This window comes from Zingiber officinale, chromosome 7B (assembly GCF_018446385.1).
Source record: "Zingiber officinale cultivar Zhangliang chromosome 7B, Zo_v1.1, whole genome shotgun sequence".
NCBI classification, from domain to species: Eukaryota; Viridiplantae; Streptophyta; class Magnoliopsida; order Zingiberales; family Zingiberaceae; genus Zingiber; species Zingiber officinale.
Genome location: NC_055999.1, coordinates 30,281,809 through 30,289,516, shown reverse-complemented (window position 1 = coordinate 30,289,516; position 7,708 = coordinate 30,281,809). Strand labels below are relative to the sequence as shown.

Sequence of the window (7,708 nt, the reverse complement as noted above, 5' to 3'; positions counted from 1 at the left end):
AAAACTAGAAGGCTGCGGGTGTCCATATGACGAGGGCTCATGATGTGGCTCAGTGTCTCCAGGTATAGAAGGGTTATCCTCAAAATCTAACTCAGAAATTACCCAATTAGTCGGGTTACGAATAGTAGTTCGTTCAGGAAAAGGAAGGGGTAAAGGAGAACCACTCCTCCTAGGAAACGCGAAACCATTCTCATCCCGAATGATCATTTTCATAGCAAGACATGCATCAATGTCAATCATGTCTTTACCATGAATTATTTCCAACCCATCAACATCAAGATTTAAATTATAAGCTATTCGGGTAATCAAACCACCAAAAACAATTGATCCCGATGATGCCCTAGCAGATCTTAATAAGGTTTGAACAAAATGAAAATCAGAATCAAATTCAACCTTATAAAGCATAGCCCATAAAGCATAAAGCTCTATCTTTTTAACCACCCCATCACTCTCTCCCCTACTAAAAATAGTTTTACCCATGACTCTATGTAGATACCTAAAGATGGGGTTTTGCATATGGGAGGCCTTAGCTCTTGAAGGCTCATAAGGTTGATCTAACCCAGTTATTGCATTCCAAAAATGATTCCAATTAAACCTTGGATCAAACCTACGAGGGCTACCGGTGGTTAATCCAAAATAAGAATTAAAGTCACTAAATGCCCATAGAAATTCTTGATTCATTAGTCTAAAAGAGATTTTTCCAAAATAATCATCTTCATTAGTAAAATGGATATCCAATGAACTCAAAAATTCCAAAACAAGACGAGGATATGTAGGCAAATGTGTGTACATAATATCACTCCAATCCAAAAACCCAATCATCAAATCTACATCTTCCCTAATTCCAAGCATATCAAGAACAGTTGGGTCCATATATCTAGTACACACTATCTTTCTATTGACAAGAATTGCAAATCTAGTTACTTGATCATCATTTCTAAACACAATATTGAATTCATTGTCATTACCTTCGTTGCGTGAAGTCCTTTTGCCTTTGCCCTTCACTGGTTGTTTTCCTTTGTCCCTTGATGGCTCCTTCTCTTTGTCTCCACTGGATCCACCACCTCCTTTGCGAAGTTTCTTCAAAATATTGGACATCTTGATGAGTTTAGATAGGGGAAGAATTATCTAGAGTTGGAAAAATGGAACTCAAAGAACAAAGATCTTAGGTTAGGAGAACAAAAAGTCCAAGTCTTAGAAAGGAGGAGAATCGGATCTAAGAGATCTTGAGAGATTAGAGAGGAGTTTTTAAGAGATCGGGAGAGAAAGATATGTTTTGGAGAGTTGGGGGTGTGCGGAACACGGCCAAGATCTGGCCGTGTAAGGTAGAAAGAAGACTTTAATAACTCTCCTACACGGGCCATGCAGATCCACACGACCTCCCCCTCTTCCCTCTCTGGATTCTTCGCACGGCCGTGTCTGGGACACGGCCTCTCCATCCTTCTTCTCGGGATTCTTTACACGGCCGTGTCTGGGACATGACCTATACCTTTTTCTCCTCGGTAGATCCCACACGGCCGTGTCTGGATGACACGGCCCAAGCACTTCCCTTCTCTGCAACCTTTACCTGGCCGTGTATAGCACACGGTTTGGCTCTGTTTTGCACCTAACCTGAAAACAAAATCAAAAGAATGCATCAAAATAAAAGAAATTAAAATACAAATCAAAACTAACTAAAAGAACCCTTGGGTTGCCTCCCAAGAAGCGCTTGTTTAAGGTCTTTAGCTCGACCAAACTTGATCATTCACTTCTTTTCCTCGCCCTTGGAGGACAGATATACTTTTCGTTTTTGTTGGGAGATCTTCTCCCAACATCTTCCACCACATTGTCTCCTTCGTTTGGTGGCCTTCCATGAGGATGGAAATTCCATTCCTCAAGTTTATAAATGCTTGTCCTGCTACAAGCATTTAAAAGAGACGAGACATGGTTAGAGATATTAGATAGATCATATTCCAACCTTTCCCTACCAATTACCAAAGAAAGCTTATGATTTTTGACATCAATTATAGCTCCAGCTGTAGCAAGGAAAGGTCTTCCTAATATGATAGGAATCCTGGGGTCCTCTTCCATGTCCAACACGACAAAATATGTGGGAATAACATTCCCATCCACCTCTACTGGCACATCTTCTATAATACCCAAAGGGTACCTGCAGGAATGATCAGCAAGTTGAAGTGCCATAGTAGTAAGTTTAATGTTTTTGAGACCTAATTTATTACAAATTGAATAGGGAATGAGGCTAACACTTGCCCCCAAATCACAAAAAGCTTTTTCAAAAAATTCTTTTCCTATGTTGCAAGGAATATAAAAGCTCCCTGGGTCCTTTAGTTTTGGGGAAGTGTTCTTCTCCAAAATAGCACTACATTCCTCATTAAGCGCAATTGTCTCAACCTCTCCCCTTCTTCTCTTGTTTGACATGAGATCCTTCAGGAATTTGGCAAATCTAGGTATTTGAAGAATAGCATCAATAAGAGGTACCTCTACACAAATTTCCTTAACTTTTTCTAAAAACTTGCCAAATTCTTCATCTTTCTTGAGCATTGTAAGTCTCTGAGGAAAAGGGACAACTTTGCTCTGATGGTTCAGTGGAAGAGTCTCTTCAACCTCAATGGTACTCTCCTCATTAGCTTGAATCTGATTTGGTATAAGAGGAGAGAGCTCTTCTTCTTTTTGTATCCCTTTTGAAGCGGTCACTTGGGAGTCTCCCAAGATCCGTCCGCTCCTAAGCTCAATTCTATTGCAATGCTCCATAGGATTCACATCAGGTTTTCCAGGAAGTTGTCCTGGTGCTCTGGATGATGAGGAAGCTAGTTGGACAATTTGACTATCCTGGATCTTTTGATGCTTATCAGAATTATCCATTCTCTGAATGAGCTTTGCTAAATATTGCTTCATTTCATTCTGACTTGAGATAATTTCTTCAAGCATCTTTTCAATATTTGACTTTGGTAAGCCTTGAGAAGATAGATGTTGAAAATTTTGTTGCCCAGCTTGAAAATTTGGTCTCACCCCCATAGATGGTCCTTGATCTTGATTATTTCTGTAAGAAAAATTGGGATGGCTCTTCCATCCAGGGTTATAAGTATTTGAGTATGGGTTATTCTGCCTTTGATTGTAACTCACGATTGCATCACATTGTTCCAGTTGATTGATTTGTGTAGTGATAGCTCCCAATGGACATGAGTCATTTGAGTGCTCTGAACTCCCACATACTTCACAAGATGTACTAATAGCATTGACCATATTAGCACTAGTCCCCATATTTTCAAATTTCTTTGTAAGAGCGTCCAATTTTGCAGACAAAAGAGTGACTGCATCTACATCAAACTTCCCTGATGCTTTAATTGTTGGGTTTACAGAAGAATAGCCACCACTTCTTTCATTTTCCCATTGATGATGATTTTGTGCTACACTATCAATAATTTCTTCAGCTTCATCTAAACTTTTATTCATAAGTGCCCCTCCAGCAGCTGAATCAAGGGACACTTTGGTATGATAGTTGATACCATTGTAAAAAGTGTGCAACACTAACCATCTTTCCAACCCATGATGTGGGCATTGTCTGAGCATACTATTATATCTATCCCATGCTTCAAAAAGAGATTCTGAGTCAGTTTGCTTGAAGCTTGCAATTAAATTCCTCATATGAGCTGTTTTGCTTGGTGGATAGAATTTATCAAGAAACTGTTGCTCACACTGCTCCCAAGTGGTGATGCTATTAGGGGCCAAAGAATTCAGCCATTGCTTTGCCCTATCTCTTAAGGAAAACCCAAATAATAACAATCTAACTGCTTCTGAAGGAACTCCATTCATTTTCATGGTACCACATATTTCATAAAAGACCTCTAAGTGTTGATTGGGGTCTTCATGAGGTCCTCCACCAAATTGGTTCTGCTGCACCATAGATATAATTGCGGGTTTGATCTCAAAGTTATTAGCTTCCACTGGAGGTCTTGAAATACTAGATCGAAAACCTCTTGCATAAGGTGCTGCATAATCCTTGAGTGGTCTATTCGCCATGTTCAAATGTTCCTGTTCTTCAATTTGCCTTTGCAGAATTCTTCTTTTATGGAAAGTTCTGTCAATCTCAGGGTCAAAAGGAAAGAATTCCCCTGCAAAGTTAGATCTTCGCATACACAAGAACAAGATAGCAAATGACAATTCAACAGAAAAAGAAAAATAAAAGAATAAAAAATGCAGAATTGAATTTGTACAAAAAGAATTAACAAGAAGTAAAAGTTATACAAGAAAATAAAAACAGAAATCTAATGATTAGTTACAACTATGCAATATGAAAGGAAAACAAATGTTATGTTTAGTCTAACTCAATTGATAATTCCTAATGTTATAGTGCAGTCCCCGGCAACGGCGCCAAAAACTTGTCACGCTCCGCTAGTGTACGGAAATGTCGCAAGTAATATAAAAGATTATCGTATCCACAGGGACTGGAATAAGCACTAGAAATGTCTTAATGCGAATTATCTAAACAACTATCCAATCGTTTCAAATGCAAAGTGAAGGTAAACAAATCTAATATTATAGATCTACAAACAAGAATTTAGTGTTTTGGGTTATGATAAGGGAGATTCTAGGAGTTTCGGTTTCTTTGTAAGATTTCTTGAATGTAAATGGTTCACCAATTCTTATCCCTCAATTGCCAAACACTTGTAGAAAGTTGCCGGTTCTCTCTTGCAATAGACAACCGGCTAAGGACTGAGAAATGTATCTAAATATGATCAATTAGACGTGAACCTACGTTGTCCTTACACAGAAGCGCACCTATTACTATGCCTTCCTCGGATATCAACATAGAAGCCCACAACTTATTAATCTATCAAGATACAAGAAACTAATCACAAAATTTATCCTACTCTCTTGAATATTCCTATTTCCTCTTCAAGATTATCTCTCAAACGTCCTTACACGGGCTTGCACCTGTCACGTGGATCCCTCGGATGATCGAGTGAGAGTTTATCTTTACAAAGTCCACAAGAAATCCAAACAATCAATCAAGAATGAGAATTAAGCACAAATCACCATTAATCATTCAAGATCTAATTGATACAAGCAAGACAATGTCATTGAAACAAGAAAATGGCAAATCCATAAGAGATTACATCAATCTATCATACAAATACTCCCTTAATCCTAGAATACAAGATCTTCTCCATGAATCGAGGAAGAATATCCGAAGAAATGAAGATTACAAGCATTTCTTAAATCCCCAATCCAAGAAACCAAGAAAAGGGGGAAAGAGAAAACTTATCTACGAAGAAGCCTCGTCTTCGGATCCAATCCTCGCTCCGGAGTCGAAATCGTCAAGAACTCCCTTAGAATCGCCCAGAAATCCTCCCAAGAATGGAAGGAAACAACCAAATCTTTCCTTCTCCCAAAGGGGGAGAGATCCCCTTTCAATTCATGAAGGAGGGTGTAAATAGAGGAGGGAATCGGGCGCCACACGGCCCCGTGACACGGCCGTGTGAGATTCACACGGCCATGTCCAGTTCCTTCTCTGCCAAAGCTGCACGGTCGTGTGACTCACACGGCCAGGACCTTTCCGCTCTCTGGAAATGCTACACGGCCGTGTGGTTCACACGGCCACAGCCTGCTTGGTTTCTGGAAACCTCACACGGCCGTGTAGATCCACACGGCCATGTAAGGCTTCTTCTCTGGTTGGCTTCAAATCTTGACACGGCCGTGTGAGGTTCACACGGCCATGTCATCTTCCTCTTCTGTTGGTGCCAAACTCCACACGGCCCGAGCTCCATACCAGTGCAGGGTCGTGTGAGGTACACGGCCTGGTGCTTTCTCCCTTTGTTTCCTCCAAGGCTTGCCCAAAGATGTAGATTCTTCACCAAATCGACTCCTGTGTACAAAAAATGCACAAAAAGCAGATCTCCGAACCAAAAGAGTAAATATGCTAAAAGGAAAGCTGGAAGTATAAAAATGCATAGATCAAGCATGCTCAAAGTATGTAAATGTGCGTAAAAACATGCATAAAAGAGTATATAATCTACGCACATCAATACCACAAGGGAACAAATAGTAGTCAGCATGCATATAGTGCAATGATGAGCATGAAGTGTCCCCTCGGGGCGGTGCGGTGGTTGAGGCATGAGGTGTTACCACATGAGGTCTTGGGTCAAAACTCGGTGCGTCTGAGCATGCCTTGCCCCATGCCCTGGCCATCTGCACTAATGGATAGTAGTCACTCATGATTTACCTCCTCCATGTTGACCTAGTGACGAGTTAGCGGGGGCGTTGGGGGCGAGTGAATCACCTTTTGCCACAATGATGAGCATGAAGTAAGTAATCATTATATCAACACAATAATCATCAATGTAACATCCCAATCATCATAAATACCCCGATACAATGATCCATCTAACACCTATATCTATAGGTATGGGTAGATCCAACTGGTGTCTACTAAACAACAAATACAATAGTAACAACACCAGACATGTACACCCCATATATGTATGCACCCTACAACGTAGGTATAATCAACATGATATCTCTAATAGTCTTACCAGACATATATGCACACAACCACATAAGTATAATCAACAAGAAACCTCTAATAATCACACTCGACATGTGTGCTCACTCAACATACAAATGGTCAGTCAACATGATAACACCTATAGCATATACCAAAACATGTATACATTCGACATCATATGTATAATCAGCATGTTAACATAGTCAACAAAATGTCCTATATAGTACATACTCTACATGTGTATATACTATAGAATATAGATATCCAAAGCCAAGACTATATATAAAATAACTAGATCATCTCTAAGGTCAAGCAGATAAGTATCAAGCAGGATAATAAACAAATAAATTTAAGGTAAAATAGCCTAATCATCAATCAAAATAACCATGCACTAAGTTTAATGAACTAAAGAAGCCAAGGAAGAAATCCCTATCTTTATCTGTTGATCGTGCTAAATAATCCCACGTCGAGAAATGCATCTCGAATCAAAGTCTTGCATTAATATATTTTATTTAGCTAATTTCATATGAATTAAATAGTTAAATCAAAACCCAAAAACCAATTAGGGTCATCCTAATCAAAATAATCATTAATCAATCTTAATTAGTGATTTAGGTCTCACTAACACAATTCACTGCTTAAATTAGAGTTAAGACATCTTTTACCCTAATTAATCCATCCTCTTCATTAGATTAGGTTTAATCCTCTTTTAACCCTAACCATTCCACATGCTAATTAGATTAAGTTTATACATGAATCAACTCCAATTCTCATCCCAACTATTGTTACGAAGTCATAAGTACTTGGCTACGTCGTTAGTAATATGAAAGATTGTTGAACCTACAGGGACTGTTGATTAAGCACTAGTTGATTTCACACAGTGAATTTTCTAGACAAACAAAAGGTTGGTTGGGAAAAAAAGAGTAAAATAAAGATTAAGGAGAAGGAGAGAGAGAAGGGATAAGAGATGATCTTGGAAAGGGAGAGATGATAGATGCTAGGATTTCGATTTCCTTACGTGCTAGTTAATGTTCTTATGCATTGTTCATTTACCTAGCTCTATGCTTACATTCGTATAGGGATTCTAACTAAAGCCTAGCACAACCCTCACACAGGTTGCACTGGAGAGTCTACCCAAGTTCTAACATCATTAAGTAAAGAGGTAACCTAGGAAGTTAGGTTAAGATGAAATCTATGTCACTA

General features: G+C 39.1%; 1 non-coding gene across 1 annotated transcript; it reads left to right on the top strand.

The window, feature by feature from the left end:
• The first annotated feature begins 3,541 nt into the window (after nt 1–3,541).
• Nucleotides 3,542–3,647, top strand: LOC122007564. Its single transcript, XR_006119036.1, has one exon. It is a non-coding gene; the product is annotated as a small nucleolar RNA R71 (small nucleolar RNA).
• Nucleotides 3,648–7,708: the final 4,061 nt, after the last annotated feature.